A 19,126-nucleotide genomic window follows, 5' to 3' on the forward strand; every position below is an offset into this window, starting at 1 on the left:
CCGACGGTCCTAGAAAAAAATATATTAAGTTAAATATTCCAAGATGCAAATTGTGTGCGAGATTTGCTGCAAGGAAATTGATGGGAGTTGATCGATCAAACAGGCATTTTACCAGCAGGTGACGTTTTCTGACATAATCTAAAAAAAAAAACAATTTTCTAAAAAAAGAATAAAGTCTACAACATGGCGCTTTTTGCGCCATTAGGTGGTCAAACCAATAAAAACCGCATCTCAGTATCTTTATCGTAACGCAAAATATGAAGAAAAAATTTTAACAATAAAAAAAGAATTAAATTTTGGAGACCATTTCCAATTGACAGGCTATTCTTAATGTTCAAGTATCCCGAATTTTCCCAATAAACGGTTGATTAGGGATGAATTAATTAGGTACAATCACTAACTCATTCACCAGTCAATAAACAAAATTTTATTTTGAAAAATACTGCTTACAAAAGTAAGTTTATACTATTAAAAGAACCACAGTTCACAAAAAAATAATGTCATAGTTCTATATAACAAATATAAGCAATTAAAAATTGTAAAATTTAAATCTGCTATGAAATGCGCTGTCATCGGAAAACAACGTGTTCGTGTTGGTGGTTTGCTTTTGTTATCTTGAGTTTAGTATCAAAAATAAAGTTTTCAAAATGACGAAAGCTGATTTTTCAAAAAGTCGATCTGATAATTCACCTTTAGTGGATATGTTCATGGTGATATCTTACGTACAAAATAAGAAAAGTTTTTTTTTGCCGAGGTTCGCGATATTAATGCTAATAAGTTTGCTAGTTTTTAAAATTCAAATGGTATATCATGTATAACATGTATTTTTTTTTACTTTTTATAACACTTCTGGATTCCTCCTGCGTCGGTTTTTGTTGACCGAACTAGCTAACGTTTCGCCAATCATCATGTTGGCTTCTTCAGAACATCACTGAAACTGGCCCGCCTTTTACTCTGTACCTGCTATTATATTGTTTGAGGGGGGCATGTAACATTGTTTTTGTGTTACTTCCATTATTATCATGTAAAGCACACTAAACATAAATACAAACTGGCGTAGATTAAATACAAACAATAGAATTCTGGCTCTATAACCTGAGAATAACACTATAACATGTCGACGTATCAATCGAAAAGCAGCGGTATGACGTCACGACCAGTCCCGCGCGTTTAATGTCGTTGAATTATTTATTGCAACTTAAATATTGGGTTTTGAGTTTTGATATTTGGCATGCGTTATTTCTATACATAAACAAGTTCCTTATTGTTGGAGACGAACTAAATATATTAACTATTGACGTGCCTAAGTAGTTCACTAGGGAAAAATACCTAAAAACTAAATTAAACGTCTAGTTTAAGAAAAATATTTCATATCTAATTATCGAAATAGTCTAAATTTACTTATGCCGAACAAGTTCATCGAATTCCAGTATTTAAAAGAAAAATTCTGATTATTTCAATATACATTTTATTGCATAAATAATTGCCTATTTAATAAAATTAGTTAGTCTTCAACAGTTGATTAGTTTTGGTTAGTAGGTTGTTTAGACTAAAACCAAATCTTTAATAAAAAAAATGTAATAATAATAAATTAATTAAAAACTGGAGAGCAACTATGAAAAAAAATACGCAATTGAGATTGAGAGAGATTTTAACCCTTCACGTTTTTTGGGCATCACTTTGAAACACGATAAGTGCCCGAAAGTTGAAGCTATCGTCTTCAAATTTTGCAAGTAAATAGCATTTGGTCCCCTGACGGAACCTATTGAAATTCGGGGTGGGAGGGGAAGTAGTTTAAAAAGAAAAGAAAAAAAGAAAAATGGGTCCCCCTATTAATGAAAATTGGCGATAACTAAAGGACTGTTTCAAATATCAGTTTCTTTTACATGGCAATAAAGCTCGCATGCACAGCAAAAACTTTTGTATTCAAGGTTTTCACCTATTATCCTCCACAATAGGTGAAAACCTTGAATACAAAAGTTCGCAATATTCCATGCAATATTAAAAAACGTAATAGATGCCCTAAATTTGCAGCTACCGACTTTAGATTTGGCAGAGAAGTAGAAGCTCAGAGCCACATTAAAATTCTTAAAGTAGAGCGCAAATAAGTGCCGCAAAGCATTTTTTAAAAAAAATTGATTTTTTTTTTTTGAGTTAATTTGACTTTCAGAGAAACATGTTTTTCTCCATAACCATTCACCCCATCGGCAAAATTCTTTAACTAGCAGAAGCGGAGGATCCTTTTTTTTTCCAAAGACTTTGAAAATTGTTTTATTCCAAAGTAAATTATTAATCGCAAATCAAAAATCGTAAAAAATATTGCTAAACGGTTCAAACAGTGTCATAGGTCGCATGAAGAGCTACAATTTTTGCATTTGCGGTTTTCGTCTATCACACACGCTGCTCGAGAAATTTGAAAAAATCCATATGAAAGTCACTATTGCGGGGGCCGTCAAGACGCAATGGCGTCATTGACTATTCCGGCGCACTGCATGGCTTCAGAAAAGTCTTATTTTCTCAAAAACCATTTTCTATTTTAAACGTGGAAGACATAACCTCCATTTCCGGATTTTTTAAAATTATGTACAGGGTGTGTCGATTAAGGGTAAAAGACCCTGAAAATTGCCGTTTTCGTTGGTAAATTATTAGCCGTTAATGAAAAAGTATAAAATTTGTAAAAATTTGGTCCAGTTTCGTAAATTATGAGGAGACAGAGTTTCAAGTTTCGTCTATCAAACAGGGTGCACGAGATACTTGGGATAATATAATTGGAAATCGTTATTACTTGTACCATTTTTTATATTCATCAAAGTTTGTCGTTATTTTGAAATTCGGAGATAAGTAAAAGACGCATTATACAGGGTGTGTACACAATATAATTACATCGATTTTACGAAAGTTCCATAGTGGTCCGCAGGAGCACGATAGAAAAACACAAAGACAAGGAAACGCGAAGCGACTTCTTTTCGACATACAAAGCTGCTTCGCGCTACGAACTTGCCCCGCCCAGCGACGATTTTTCGAAAGCAATCTTGTTTTGTTCGCCGGCGGTGCACTAAGGCCTAATTTTTCTGGTATAATTAAGAACTAAGAAAATAATTTTTGAGTTTCCCTTGCATTGCAGAAGAAAGCTGTAATATAATATATTTATAAAATGAAAAAAAAAGATAATTAAAGAAAAAATAATTAAGGAATTAGTATTTTCTTTTTAATAAGCTATTAGGTGGATTGATTTTCTTTAATAAAAAAAATATAGAAACCCGCGATGTTTCCTGGACACCCTGTATATGTTATGAGCGAAAAACTTAAGTTATGTGTGAGGCGTCCAATAGCAACAGAATTCCTTCTCGCATATGCATTGGTTAGCAGGGCCGGACTGGGAAAAATACGTCGGCCACCACGACTGCGAGAAGTCGTGGTGGCAATAAGCGCGTATATCAAAGTTAAGCTCGCTTTTACCGCGCGGGAGGCGGTAAATCAGCCGGCGGCAAATTTGACACGTTAAACGGAAGGCGGCTGCGGGGGGGCGGCTTTTTTTTTTCACGCTGCATTAACTCGGACAGATCGCGCCACTTCGGGAGGTCTGCGGATAAAAGCTAGTGAACGTTCGCGCGATATTTACCCCCAAAAGTGGGGGAGCAACGATCATGTGGGGTTTGTACGGAGCTTATAAAACAACTCGCTTACCGCGAGGAAAGTTCATATTCTCGAGTTTCAAAAAATTGTGATAACTTTAAATTCGGAAAATCCTGTGTGAAGTGGGTTTTCCGTTTCACTTACATCAATCCCAACACTGGAAGATTTCAGCTAATAAAGGTATTACAAATGGTAGAGCTACTTTTTACAAAACTTCTGGATCCCTCCTGCGTCGGACTTTCGACGTTTCGCCAATCATCCTGCTGGCTTCTTCAGTGTTTGACTGAAACTGGTTCGCATTTTACTCTGTACCTGCTTATATTTTGTTTGAGGGGGAGAAGTTAAATGAGGAGCATAAACACCGTCTTGAATGACTGATTCCCATATTGGTGACAGGTAAACACCTGAATCGCGGTTAAGATTTTTAGGTTGCTTATAGATTTCTATAGACTCTGGGATTTTTCGTTTATATAAAATTTTATATCCAGTTTCGTGAATGTGTTGGGCAACACCCGATGAGTTTTTTTGAGGCTAGTTGATATTTTTCGTCCGGTCTCTCCAATGTATTCTTAGCCGCATATGCTTGGAATTGCTGTAAACTCCTGGCATCTCAAATGGAATTTTGTCTTTGTCGGACGGAAGATGTTAAGAGATTTTTGGACAAGTTGACGTTATACCTCTTTAGGTAGTTCGGCTAATTGACTTGGGGTTGTTATCGATGACTAAATTAATGGGAAATGTTGGTGATTCGAAAGCAAAACTTAGCAGTGCGCTGTTCGTTCTGAGACGACTTAGAGGACGCTCCATTGCATTCTCATTGAAGATATGGAGCGGTGCTGTGGGGTAATTCTTCGTCTTCGTATGTTATTTTTAAATTGCAAAAACGAGCAATAAAAACTACTGATAGAATTGGCTATCGTGATCATTGTCAGACTACGCATTATGTTGTATCAACAGCTGCTTCAGTAGGGATGTGGCGACCCCACCGCCCAGAGGGCCACCTCTGCAAACAGCCAACCCGGTGCTTGGGGGTAAAACCGAGCCACCCTGTCTCAGGGGGTCATAAATTCTGAGACCTGGTCCTCCAGGTTGGGGGTTGTACTGTAGGCCAGCAACCTACATATGGAAAAACTTTATACGCTGCGAATCAAACACTTTTGCCTCGGAGACGGACGGATAACCAGGATAATCGACCTAGGCTACGAAATAAGGATATTCTATTAGGCACATGGAACGTTTTAAGCTGGTTTAGACCAGGAATAGCTACAAGAGCGATCGATCAATTGGAAAGGTACGGGATGGACATTACTGCCATTCAGGAGATTAGATGGCTAGGCACAGGCAGTGTACAAATGCAGAACTCTTTAGTGTTTTGGTCAGGGTCTGAAAATATACATGAATTCGGATGTGGTTTTGTTGTAAACAAAAAATATCGAACGGCTATTATAGCATTTAAGCCGGTGAACAACAGAATATGCATACTCAGAGTGAAAGGAAGGTGGCACAACGTAACTATGTTCTCAGTACATGCCCCGACGAATGAAGCAGAAGATGACAAGAAAGACGAATTCTACGAGATGTTAGAACAGGAATATCGAGCAGCTCCCAGGAACGACATAAAAATCATAATGGGGGACCTCAACGCCCAGCTAGGAAAGGAAGACCATCTGAGATGTGTAGTGGGAAGACATAGTTTACACAACGTAACAAACGATAATGGGGACAGATTGGCAGACTTCGCAATAGCAATGAACATGTCGGTTAGGAGCACTCAATTCCAAAGAAAGAACATCCATAAAATAACATGGGTATCCAACGATGGAGTAACGCAAAACCAAATTGACCACGTCCTGATAGATGGTCGTTTTTCCAGTAATATTGAAGATGTCAGAAGCATGCGGGGGGTAGATAGTGACTCAGATCATTTCTTAGTAAGATCCAAATTGAAAGAGAAACTGTCCACCAAAAGATCAAGCACGAAAGAAACGAGGAAAAAATGGGACATAAACAAATTTAAAAGACTTCAAAAGGTACAAGAATATAAAGAAGCAATTAGGAACAAAATGCAAATGCTACAAACTGAAACTACTGAAGAAAATGTTGAAGTCGAATGGCAACAATTAAAGACGATAGTAAGAGAAGCAGCTAGTGAAACTATAGGAACAACAACAGGGAGTCAAAAAAATGGATGGTACGACCAAGAATGTAAAAATATATTGGATGAGAAGACTAGAAAAAGAATGACTTTTTTGGAGAACCCCACGAATGAAAACAAGGAGATATTTAATATAGCACGTGCCAAAGCCAGAAGACTACTGAGAAAGAAGAAAAAGGAACATTTGGAGGAAAGAGTAAGAAGAATAGAGGAAAACAACACGAACAACCAAGTAAGAGAATTTTATAGAGGAATAAGAATCGGAAAAACAGGACAGACGATAAGAGAACTAAATTTTGTAGAAGATAGCACCGGAAGACTACTGACGTCGGAGGATGATATAATTCAAAGATGGGGGCAATATTTCTCTGAACTGCTTAATAGACAAGTAGATGGAAGTGACAAAGACACGCACTTCTATACTGCAGAATTGGAATTGGAACCGCCTACACTAGATGACGTTAAGAAGGCTATCAACAAATTAAAGAACTACAAATCCCCAGGGGAAGACGAAATTAATGCAGAACTCGTAAAGAACGGAGGAAATGAACTACACCAAATGATACACCAGATCATATCAACTATATGGAAACGCGAAAAGATGCCAGATGAGTGGAACAGTAGCATAATAATACCAATCCATAAAAAGGGAAAGAAAGCGGACTGTCGTAACCATAGAGGAATATCATTGGTAAATACCACCTATAAGATAGTGACATTGATCCTTGTGCAGAAACTAACACCATATGCCGAGGAAATATTAGGAGATTACCAATGTGGATTCCGACCGGGGAGGTCTACGACGGATCAAATCTTTATAGTCCGCCAGATTATGGAGAAATGCTGGGAATTCAATAAAGACATACACCAAATATTCTTGGATTTCCAGCAGGCCTACGACTCAGTCAACCGGGATCAGCTATGGTATGCAATGAGGGAATTGGGAATCCCATTAAAATTAATAAGTTTAACTAGAATGTGCGTAGGGGGCTCCAAAGCAAAAGTACGAATTGGTGAGACTACGTCAGAAATATTTGAAATACATACAGGCCTGCGACAGGGAGACCCTCTATCCCCTTTGCTTTTTAACCTGGCTCTGGACTGGGCCATGAAGAAAATCTCTCCCCAAATAACACCGGGTTTCGCAACGGATGGTACGAAACTTATGTTAGCCTTTGCCGATGACATAGATGCTGTGGCACATAATACTATAGATGTTAGAGAAATATTCTCCTCTTTTGAAAATCATGCTCAAAGAATGGGATTAAGGATCAACGAAGCTAAAACTAAATATATGATAACGTCTAAGAACCCCAGGCAAAGAATACGGCAAAATATTACAATAGATAACTACAATTTTGAAGTCGTAAAAGAGTTCAAATACCTAGGAGCGACAATAACAGATGACAACAGGAACGAAAAAGAGGTAGCCGCACGTATTGCATCGGCAAATAGGGCTTTCTATGCGCTATCAGGATTCCTTAGATCCAAAATACTTACAAGAGGAACTAAGATAAAAATATATAAGACCATAATACGCCCTGTTTTATCATACGGTAGCGAAACGTGGGTCCTAAACAAAAGAGAAACCGACAAGCTTCTGGTCTTCGAAAGAAAAATACTACGAGCGATTTTTGGATCAACCAGGGATATTGTAACAGGAGAATGGAGACGTCGAAATAATAATGAACTTGAACAACTATATGGTGTGGAAAACATAGTAAGATGTATTAAATCTGGTCGACTGAGATGGGCAGGGCATGTTGTTAGGAGCAATGATCAGAGACTCTTAAATATCATATACTGTGAAAGGCCAGAAGGAAAGCGATCTGTTGGCCGACCTAGAAGGAGGTGGAAAGACGCAGTTACGGAGGACGCGAGGAAAATGGGTATAACCCTTTGGGAATTGGAAGCTCAGGATAGACAGAGCTGGAGGACAATAGTGTATGCGGCCAAGACTCACCCAGAGTTGTAGTGCCAAAAAGAAGAAGAAGAAGAACAGCTGCTTCAAATTCACAAAAATTGTGCATGCGTACCAAAAAAATTCGATAATGATAATTATCATAGCAGATTTGGCCATAATTTATTAAAACCTTGTCATAGATTCAGGGTGTAAATCGACAATAGTCTTCATTGTGACTTGTATAATCTTCTGAGTGTCAACATAAGATCCTTAGATGATACATCTTTTAAAAAGAGAGTTATCGTTGAATTTGCCCGATTCAGATATAAAAAACACACTTATTAAGACGGAACCCTGAACAGGAGCTTTCACAGATCTCAACACCTCGAGCCTGCCTAAACAAACCAGCTTGGAGATCTTCTTTGCAATTTCATTGATTCGCACATAAAAAACACACTTCTCGCAACCCAGACGCTTCAAAATTCACCCCTTACAATTTCCGCATCAAATTTGATTTTTTTTTTCACAGATCTAAACGGCCACCACATCGAGGATCACTAAATCTTACTCCCTTGGAGCTCTAATAAAGTTCGATATTTCTTTTCAATTTCATATACAGTGTGTTCGGAAATTGAGTTCGGAAACTTGGAGGAAAGATTCAACGTGGTAAAATAAGGGTAGTAACGCGCTTAATTCTCAACGAAATAAGCTGGTATTTTACGCACAGCCCTGATTTCGTAACATACATCGTCACAAAATAAAAGCGTTTCAGAAATATGTCAGAACATTTTTTTATTTTCCCTGTATTTTATTTATTATGCTTTTCTGTTACGGAAGAGCAAATGAAAATGCAAATCAAGTACGACGACTTTTTATAGAGGCTTGTCGCAATAGAAACGTTACATCTGCTAAGACATTCATCAATATACACAGAAGACTTGGTGAAAGAGGAACATTCAACCCTGATAATATCAATAAAGAGAGACCAAGCTATAAAGAATAGCTGCAAGAGAAGAAAGAATACTTCAAAATGTGGAGGCGTACGAGAAAACGGGCTGTTGGGAAAAGAATTTTATGAGGGTGATGAGCTGCATTCAGTTGTGATGGCATTGTAAATTTTCGAAAAATGCATTAGGGGAACATTGCGCAAAAATTAAAGGAAAACATCAGAGCCGGTTTTCTTTAAATGTATGGGCAGGGATTATAGGAGATAATCTTTTAATAATATATTTGCAATTTCTGCAAGAGGAACTACCACCTTTCCTACAAGAGGTACCCTTGAAGGGGAGACAAAACATGTGGTTAATGCAAGATGACACTCCACCCCATTTTACATTGGCAGTACGAAAGTATTTAAATTATATTGTATTGTATTGTATATTATTACATTAACTTTGATTAACTTTGCCTACCGTTCTTCAGTGCTTGACTGAAACTGACAGCTCTAAAGTTCTAAAGTTTTAAAGAAACCAACAGGATCATTGGCGAAACGTTAGCTAGTTCGACTCAAGAAAACCGACGCAGGAAGAATCTGGAAGTTTTATAAAAAGTATTACAGTACCCTGTGGAATTAAAAAAAAAATGACTTACTATCATTCTTTTATGACGTTGAATCTTTCCTCCAAGTTTATGAACTCAATTTCCTAACACTTTGTATATTGATATAAAAAACATCCGAGGTTGCGGCAAGATTTACACTGTAGAAGTCCTAAACGGGACCCGTCAGGTGTATTCACAGATCTCAACATCAACCCTGGACAACGCATCGAGGATAACTAAATCCACTGTATCGGAGCTCTAATAAGGGTCTAAATTTCATATAAAAAAACACACTTCTGGCAACCTGGTTGTGAGAAGTGTGTATAAATACAAAAAACGAGGCATTCAAGGATCTCAACGGCAACCCCGACAACACACCGAGAGTGCCTCTTGGAGCTTTAACCGAGGACCTAGATTTGTTTTCAATTTTACAGGGGGATGGTGCTATCTAGGTCCACCCCCCAGCTGAACAAAACCATGTCGATGCCGAAGCTGCCGCTAGATCCGACGGAAAAGCGTTATCGGAACTTTCAGAGGAATTTTTCGGCACCCGGAGGTGCCAAAATTCACCTTCTAAAAAACACGAACCAAACTTAACGACAGGACGCGTCGTTGCAGAAGGTTAATACGCATAGCAGGCGCCCCTTAATGCATTAGACTGCAGCTTTTATGCGGGCTAAAGGAGCGTATCGAGTTTCCTCGCCAGAAAGCTTTTAAGACGACGGGGACGGCCGGCGTCGCTTTTTAGGGGGTCATGGAAGCCGTCGTAGTTTGCACCACGGAAAATTCGATCGCACTAAGAAAGTAACCGCAGCGTCTACTACGTACCTCTTGCTGCGGCCTCTGCGGAGAGGCGGGAAACGCGGAAAATCAACAGGACGTCATCGCGCGCGCCAAGAAAACTCCACGGGAAAACTGTTTCGGGGAAGACGCGAACGTAGATGCGTGTCGAATCGGGATCCGCGTCAGACTGTCCGTAGCTGGGGCCCGTCGCCGTCGCGCGACTTTCTAATGGACCGAGCCGAAGAGCTTCCGCGGGTAGGTAAACGTACAAAGCGCGCGCAGCGCGACGCCGTGCGTCGCGACGCCCTACGTCCGCCCGCCACTCACAAGTCGGACACTTGCCATTTTTTCACGGCACCTGTCCCCGCTGGACGGGCGCGGGTGTGCCTCAAGGCTAGGTTCTCGGCCCCCTTTTCGTCGCGATTAATTATACTAATTGTTGTCGGTATCAGGCAGAAATCCAAATGTCCTCTCTATGAAAAGGGACAGCCACCTTACGCTTTGATCTCTCCTAAGTATACAGGGTGTCCAAATAGTGTGTCAAAGTGATGGATTTATTATTTGCCTTAGAACAAACTGTTAAATAACAAAATAATTTTCAAATATTCGGGTTGTCCGTACCGATAAGTCTCATCCTTTTCTTTCTCTTTTTTTTCCTTCTTTTTTTTAGTTATAAAATTAGTTTTTATGTCCCCAAGTATATACATTATTATTATTATTTCATATTAATGTACGATCAATGTTCAACAAGGTAGATGAAATTTTAATTTTTACAACATTGAACAGAGTTAATATTCTGTGTGTGTCGGAGCACTGGTTGAGCAACCAGGAACTGAATTCCATTAAAGTTGGCGATTTTGTACTGGCAGCCTCATTCTGTCGCCCGGCGGGCCAGCATGGTGGAGTAGCAATATTTTTGAAATCGTCGCTGAAATACAAAACTTTAGATATGTCGAATTTTTCCATTCAAAGCCACGCTGAATTCTGCGCCGCAGAAGTTCTGAATACTAGAACGGTACTTGTGACACTCTATAGATCTTCGACTTATGGTAGTTTTTCTATTTTTGTGGACAACTTCAATGCTATGATTAACTTTCTTTTCTGTAGGTATGACAGAATTATAATTGTTGGCGATTTTAATGTCGATCTAACGTCAACTTCTAATCAGTCATCTGAATTGAAAAATTTAATACAGTCCTACGGCCTGGAGTTTTTTGTGAATGAGCCAACCAGAAATGTTATGTCAACTGTATCTTGCTTGGACAACGTAGTCTCGAATTTTCCTTCTCGTGATTTAAATGTTAGTGTTTGTGATCCTACTTTATCGGATCACTTTGGTCAGCTTATTAAGGTTAATGTAGCATCAAACTCCATAAATAAAAATAAGAATAATGACTATTTTAGATTAGTTAATGATAAATCAATAAGTGTCTTTATCGATAAACTGTCTCGAGTTTGTTGGCCTGACCAGATTTGGAATGCTCAGAATGCTATTGACATGTGCACCTCCATTATTAATATCCTGTCTGAACTCTCAAAAGCATCTTTCCCCCTTACTAAAGCTAAGGAGCACCGCTGCCCTTTAGTGTGGTTTTCTAATGAACTGAGAGAAATACGTAAGCGTGTTTATGACTTAAAAAGAGCGTATAATTATTCTAGAATCACCCTTGACTGAAGATTACCATAGGGATTATAAACGGGCTATTAAAGAAAACAAAAAAAAGGCGTACGACAATATCATCACTACCTCGGAGGATACGTCCAAAATTACGTGGAAAATTGTTAATTTCGAAAGGAAAACAAATAAAAATGCAATAATATTTACCACAATTTTGTCAGACACTTTCAATAAATTCTTCTCATCGATTCCAACTAATATCATAAACAGTATAGCCACACCGTCGACCAGTGCCTTGAGTTTTTTGCACCGTTTCCCAAAACCAACATTCTCTTTTTTTATGCCACCAGTGTTGGAATCTGATGTAAGGCAAGCCATACTCAGACTTAAAAATTCAAAGTGTCTGGACTATTATATATTGAATGCCAGCATTTTCAAAAAATGTATAACTTCTCTTTTAAGACCCATTACCTCACTTATTAATAAATCCATGGAGGAGGGGGTTTTCACCCAAAAACTTAAGATCACAAAGATTTTGCCCTTGCATAAAAAAGGGGATCCAGAAAATCTAGATAATTTCAGACCAATTGCAATTGTTCCAGTAGTAAGTAAAATTTTTGAAATTATAATTAAAGACAATTTAATGAACTACTTTGAGGACAAAGGACTGTTTAATCAGTCTCAGTTTGGTTTTCGCAGAGGGAAGTCCACTATTCGGGCTTTGGTTATATTGATTGACAGTGTGGTTGGAGACCTGGATGAGGGTCGCTCAGCCTCGGTCACCATGTGTGACCTTTCGAAGGCCTTCGACTGTGTTGACATTGAGATTCTGGCTCAAAAGCTTGAATGCTATGGCGTCAGAGGCAATTCACTGGGTCTGATTGAATCGTATTTGGCAGACCGTGTGCAATATGTATATGTTAATGGTACCGAGTCTAATATGGTAACGGTTAATAGGGGAGTTCCCCAAGGATCCATCCTCGGTCCCCTCCTGTTTCTAATTTATATTAATGATCTGGTAAAGGCTGTCGATACGGCGAACTGCATTCTATTTGCCGATGATTCGACCTTGATCTCTTCGGACAAGGATATTGCGACTTTGAAGGTGATGGCTGACGCTGATCTTCAGGCGGTTGACCAATGGTTCGCCGCCAATAAACTAAGCTTAACACATCGCAGACGAAAAAAATGCTAATAACATCCAACAAAAGAGCTGTAAAGTCACAGCCTGCTAAGCTTGTAGGTATCTTTCTCGATACCTTCCTAACCTGGTCGGCTCATATCGAGAATCTATGTTCCAAACTCTCGTCTCAAATCTTTGCATTAAGGCAATTAAAAGACTGCATTTCGCAGAAGACCTTAAAGACTATCTACTTTGCACTCTTTCACAGTCATCTGACCTATGGCGTGCTTCTTTGGGGTAACTCTTCAGATACTGATCGGGTTTTTCGTTTTGTTATATTACTGAGTTTCGACTTCACAAATACATGTATTTATAGGTGGTCAATAAACGATATCTATCTATCTATCTATCTATTATTATTATTATTATTATTATTATTATTATTATTATTATTATTATTATTATATTGCGCAATATATTAAAGACCTTGTTTGATGTGAGACATTTAGTTTTGACTCACCCTGTATAAGCGATACTTTAGAAATAAGAAATATATTTTTCTTTAAAAGAGCTCCATAAGCGTATTTATTTATGTATACATCGGAACAAACCGTGGTATGATGATAGGTGAAAGATGAAACATCAAAGAATGAAGTAAGACAAAGTAAATGGAAAGCAGAAACGAGTGTAATTATATATCTGCTAAAGTAATATCCACATTTGGTTGGTTGGTGTTGGTGGTGTTAACGCATTGGCATTTGGATATCAAATAAATTTGAAAAATGTTAAGCGATAATTAAAAACTGAATTGTGCCACTTCGATTCGGAGGAAGCCGAAGAAGCATGCAAGAAAGGTTGCAGAAGAGTTAGAGAATTCAGCACTCAGAAAACTTCTCGGACTGCCTCTAATAACCATCTAATGAGAAAGTTGCTGATACCTTCTAACCAAAATGTAATAATGCTTTTCTAACTAGATAGTGAGAGTTAAGCAGCTAAAAACCCAACAAAGGCCTGATATAGATAATCAGCATAGATGAAACGTAATCCAAATGCGGTCAAACCAGAACACAATATAGGAGTTTAAATAATAATAATACCTCCTAATCATGTCCAATATTTTATAATTATGTTTTATATTATGTAAAGAGACATTTAAGCCTAATGCAGATTCTGCTATAAAGAGGAGAAACAGCCACTCACGTGTTATATCAATATGATGACCTATCAAGAGAACGTTTTTATCGGCAATAAGAAATTATGTATTGTTGGCGTTGGGAATAACGTCACGCTGATTTCAAATTACGTATTCGTGATATTTATATTTTAGCGATGATCCCTAACCTGTTAATTAAAAACTGCATTGTGCCACTTCGATTCCGAGGAAGCCGAAGAAGCATGCAACAAAGGTTGCAGAAGAGTTAGAGAATTCAGCACTCAGAAAACTTCTCGGACTGCCTCTAATAACCATCTAATGAGACAGTTGCTGATACCCTCTAACCAAAATGTAATAATGCTTTTCTAACTACTAAGTACATAGTGAGAGTTAAGCAGCTAAAAACCCAACAAAGGCCTGATATAGATAATCAGCATAGATGAAATGTAATCCAAATGGGGTCAAATCAGAGCACAATAATAGGTTTAAATAATAATAATAATAATAATAATAATAACAATAATAATAATAATAATAATAATAATAATAATAATAATAATAATAATAATAATAATAATAATAATAATAATAATAATAATAATAATAATAATAATAATAATAATAATAATAATAATAATAATAATAATAATACCTCCTAATCATGTCCAATATTTTATAATTATGTTGGATCGCCTAAAGAGTTAAGCCTAATGCAGATTCTACTATAAAGAGGAGAAACAGCCACTCACGTGTTATGTCAATATGAAGACCTATCAAGAATACGTTTTTATCGGCAATAGGAAATCGTGTATTGTTGGCGTTGGGGATAACGTCACGCTGATTTCAAATTACGTATTCCTGATATTTATATTTTAGCAATGATCCCTAACCTGTTTATAGGTTTGTATTAAGGATTCCATTTTTGACTTGATCTTTTTCTATTTTTTCTATGATTATATTTTTGTTGCATTTTGCAAAAATGGTCACGACAAATCAATGTCAACTTTGATGAAAATATTCAACCGACATTGACTGTTATAAACGACAATGATTTTTTTCAAAATTTTTTGTCTCTGTTAGTTGACATAGATTAAACAAAAATGATTAAAAATGACGTCATTCCAGAAAGGTAATGCGCTAACTATAGTCCAATCAGAGTGAAGAAACTTGTAATTATTGACTTCTCGTTTGCAGCCAATTTTGAAGACAATGACAAAACAATGAAAACAACATAAAGGTACTGAAGAGTGGTTAAAAATGGCTTCAAAACACTAGAGAAGTAAGATTTTAATTAATCGCTTATATCTTTTCCACTATTGTCTGAGTTATTGTTACAACGTAAATTACTTCATCTCTTATCTTTATTGAATCATAGCTCTGCAAACTGCACGTATGAGACTCTGCGGCTCATAACCTCTTATTGAATACTAACAAAACGCAGATGTTATTATTTGGAAATCAAAGTGAAGATATTGTAAGAAATTATCTCTTCTTCTTCAGACGGGTTTAAAAATTTATCATGATGGTTTGACGGTAACTTGCAGTTTTCTAACACGTTGGCTCGGTGTTACAAAAATCCTTCTATAAGTTGAGAACACTGTAAATTAAAGTAAATTAAAGTAAAGTAAAGAAAATCAAACTTGTCGTCTATTGGCCAGCTATACTTAATCGAGATAACGAGAGACTCCAACGATTTCAGAATGCTTGTATTCGTTTCTCATAAAGTTTGACGATATTTCACAGTTGGCTCAAGCTGGAGGATCGATATAAAGTTGAGTTAGCCACCTTTGTTTTTTTATTAAACTCCAATAAGACCCGTCATTGTTTAAGATATTGCGTTCCTAGGCACACTTCCAGAGATCTTTTAGGTATAATGCAGTTAAAATATTTTTCTACTCCCGTCTGTAAAATACCTAATTACCCACCGATCTAGCGTGCGGGAAGCGCTTGAATTTTGACGTTTGTCAATTCTGACAGTCTCGTTCCGCTGCGCTCCGCTCGTGTTAAATACATGAGTCAAATGCCGTTTACCGCACTTGTTGCATAATATACTATTAACGAAATACCTTACACAATAACGTCCTTTCCCACAATAAAGTCCTTCAAAGGAGCGTTAATATTGTTTGTTAGGCCTGTCAGTATCTAGCAAAAGCGTATGGGCTTTCTTGTATTTATGATGTATATACGGCTGTGTATTTTGTTAACAATTATGGTGTTGATGCTGTTGTTCTTGTGGTAACACGGAAGAGTGCAATTTGTGAATGTCGCCACTCTTGTATTATTACTTATATTGTAATATTGTGATTTTCAATAAAGACAGTTTGTTATTATTTTTATTATTATTATTATTATTTAAAATCTTGCCCAATTAATTGTACGTAATTAGGATTAATGTATTTACCTCATTTATAAACACTATAAACCACTAAATTCGTTGTAAAATCATAATCCAGTTAGCCCACCCCATCTTACTCGTAAATTATAAGAAGATCGTCTTAATTTTATTCGTGACGGATTTCAATATCTTAAGTAGCTATGGCAACGCCGCTCTTATAACAAAAGCCGAACTGATCCGTCACGTTTACCTTTTTTTTTGTTTTGCTTCCAATTCGGTTCCCGTTTTGATATGGTCGGAATTTTTGAGCTCTCCGGGGAAGACATGTCCTTCTTGCACGTCGCCCAAACTTAGATTCATGGACGCCACGCCGCGTCGCCGAAATCGAAAAGGACGTGTCGCCATATCGATAAATCCTAATCGACACCGCCGGGCCGTGAAAGGAAACACATCGGATTACTTCCGACCATTTGTTTTCGCGCGTTGTCGCCCGAACTGAATCCGCTCGACTTTTAGGTCTACTCGCCTCCGGGCGGAGTATTCTATCTATTCGCTCATTCAAAAGCACATGAAATGCAAATTTTTGACAATTAACTAAGTATTTTGCTTAAAGCAAGAAAGGATGAGGAAGAGCACCAAGAGGAAGAAAAAGATGAAGATGTTGAACTGGGACTACCACTAATCATTCAACAAGTCCTATATTCAATAAGCTGCTTGGCATAATAAAAAAATTCAAAAGAAAATGACCGATTATTTGAAATATTAAATGTAGTTCTTAAGTATTTATATAAAATGTTTCTAAGTAGATGTTAAAATATGTATATAAAATAATTAAATATTACGTATTGTTATTTTTCAAGTGCCTATAACTCTTCATAACGGAAAGTCTGTATAACAAAAAAAGAAAGCAGTCCCTTCAATTTCGCTATAAAGAGTTTCGACTGTATTTCTGAAACCCGCTCTGTCTGGTAAATTACAGTGAAGGATAACATAATTTTGTCTGACGCTTGTATTTACTGTCTTATGACGTCAAGAAGAAAAAAAAAAGCATTTCTGCGGTTTAAAAAAATACTGCCCTTTTTTGGTATGTTCCGGTAGCGGAAATGGGCATCAAACTCTCTAAATTCGTCGCTCCCTGATGAACCCCAGCTGACGTTAATCATAAACCACTTTTCTATTACTATTATTGCCGTTTGACAGTCGGCGTTATTTAACGCGGACGCTCACGCGACAATAGAAATTCTCGCCACGAGATCAACGCCGCAGCCCCCGCATTCATTAAGCCAAGTGGTGTGCCGGTTTATGTCCCCTTTGAACGACTAACCCCAAAAATCGACGCCCAGTCCGACCCGCTTTCCGCCGAAATTGATTAAGGGAGTTCGAGCTGTTTGTTTTACGTGTTTGTCACTTTTTATTCGGGTCGCAATAAAAAAATTTAATGCCCCAAAAGAATATCAAATGGCAAAAAGATTTAATTAAGTGACACATTTTTAAATACTCTTCTCTTTTCTTGCTTCTAGACTGTCTGCTATCTTTTAAATAATCAAGCAAAGAAAGTTTAATTTTGTTAACAATGTCTGACTGCATTTTATTTGTTTACAATTAATTGTTTTGTTATGTAACATTTTATATAAGTATCTCTACACCTTAATTAATATCAAACCCAAGTTAATCGATTCTTTCAAGGGCATGGGATTCTATACGCACTTGCCTCTTGTATATTTTGTGATATTTGAAGCCCATTATAGGACCAAAACTTTCTTTCTTCTTTTTCTTCTTAATGGACCGGATGATGGGAGGCGGGGGGTCTTTTCGATTGCTCTTCTATCCCAACTTATTTAATTTTCGGAATGTGAATATCCCTAAACGATTTTTATCTACTTGAGGGGTCTTTTTATCGCTTTTAATTTCAATGTGTACATCCCTTAAGGGATCTTTTCATTGTTTCTATGCTAATCTAAATATTTATCAGCGGAATGTCAACATCCAGTAAGGGGTCTTTTTATTGTTTCTAACTCAGTCTAATTAATTTTCAAAACATCAACATCCCTCTGGTAGATTTATCTACCTAAGGGGTATTTGACATTGCTTCTATCCCTGCGGCGTAAAACACCAACATGGCTACGGGAAGGTTACCGCAGTCGAACATTTCATTCTGGGCCGATAAATATCCATAACTGAATAGCACTTTGGACGTTGGACACTGTAGATGAACGATTAATGCTGAACCTAGTAGCAGTAAAAAATGTAATTTTGTTATCTTCTCTAAGAATATAAGTAGATTTGTAGACAAGTAAGAAGGTGCGTCCAACATATCACCTCACTTTAAATTATACATTACGATTGCGATTTTAAAACGAAGAAATATTAAACTAAAAAACGCAGAAAAAAATCAAAATATAGAACTCAATTTTTTTAAGAAAAGTTATGCAACAAGTTTGATAAGCACCACTATAACAAATGCAAATATGTCCTAAATTTTTTTTAGTCCCAAGTTTATTTTGGTCAATTTTGGTATATATATATATATATATATATATATATATATATATATATATATATATATATATATATATATATATATATATATATATATATATATATATATATATATATATATATGATGACACTATATTCCGGGATATCATCCGTTCGCTTGTTGAACTCCGACTGGAATCCTGCAAACGTTTCGCCAAAATCTTACTTAAGTGACACCAAAGGCGTATCATCAGCAAGGCAATCAGCAAACAACAGCAGCCGCAACAGAGAGTACATGTCGTGATATCAACGGCATACCATTGGAGCAATACTAAGAAACCCAAAACATTATACATAACATATATAATATTTCCGCAAAACGATGTCACTGCCATTATAGAAG

The 19,126-nt window shown here is 37.0% G+C and overlaps 1 protein-coding gene across 1 annotated transcript in view; it reads right to left on the reverse strand.

Moving 5' to 3' along the window:
• Positions 1-10,205, reverse strand: part of LOC132707171 (uncharacterized) — a 103,084-nt gene extending 92,879 nt beyond the window's left edge. Inside the window, exon 1 of the mRNA XM_060678897.1 lies at positions 10,062-10,205. The gene's annotated coding sequence lies outside the window, so the exon portion shown is untranslated. The remainder of the gene's footprint in view (positions 1-10,061) is intronic.
• Positions 10,206-19,126: the final 8,921 nt, after the last annotated feature.

Source organism: Cylas formicarius, unplaced genomic scaffold (genome assembly GCF_029955315.1).
Source record: "Cylas formicarius isolate icCylForm1 unplaced genomic scaffold, icCylForm1.1 PGA_scaffold_9__14_contigs__length_23061073, whole genome shotgun sequence".
Taxonomy (NCBI): Eukaryota; Metazoa; Arthropoda; class Insecta; order Coleoptera; family Brentidae; genus Cylas; species Cylas formicarius.